The sequence below is a fragment of the Alligator sinensis genome, unplaced genomic scaffold (assembly GCF_000455745.1).
Source record: "Alligator sinensis unplaced genomic scaffold, ASM45574v1 scaffold1303_1, whole genome shotgun sequence".
Classification (NCBI taxonomy): domain Eukaryota; kingdom Metazoa; phylum Chordata; order Crocodylia; family Alligatoridae; genus Alligator; species Alligator sinensis.
The window spans coordinates 190,757-191,012 of record NW_005842753.1 but is presented as its reverse complement, the minus strand read 5'-3'; the positions used below and the strand labels follow the sequence as shown (position 1 = coordinate 191,012).

General features: G+C 71.1%; 1 protein-coding gene across 1 annotated transcript in view; it reads right to left on the bottom strand.

Annotated features, from left to right (window-relative positions):
- LOC102381926 (H-2 class II histocompatibility antigen, E-S beta chain) overlaps positions 1–256 on the bottom strand; it is a 603,463-nt gene that overhangs the window by 558,337 nt on the left and 44,870 nt on the right. The gene's annotated exons all lie outside the window — the stretch shown is intronic.

Sequence of the window (256 nt, the reverse complement as noted above, 5' to 3'; positions counted from 1 at the left end):
GGTGCCCCCCCCCGACGCCCGCCTGTCCCCCCCCCTGCCACATCCACCACCCACGCCCGACTGGGTCTCTGCCGCAGAAGTCACCGGAGACGCCGCAGCACAGCGCAGAGCTCATCTCTGAGGCAGCCGCCCCCCTCCCAGCTGCACCTGCAGTCCCTGGACCAGGATACCCAGCTGCCCCCTACCCTGGCCCTTGCTACAAGCCCCTCCTCGCAGCAGCCCCCAGCATGATCACAGCCCCAGCTGAAGGCGCCGG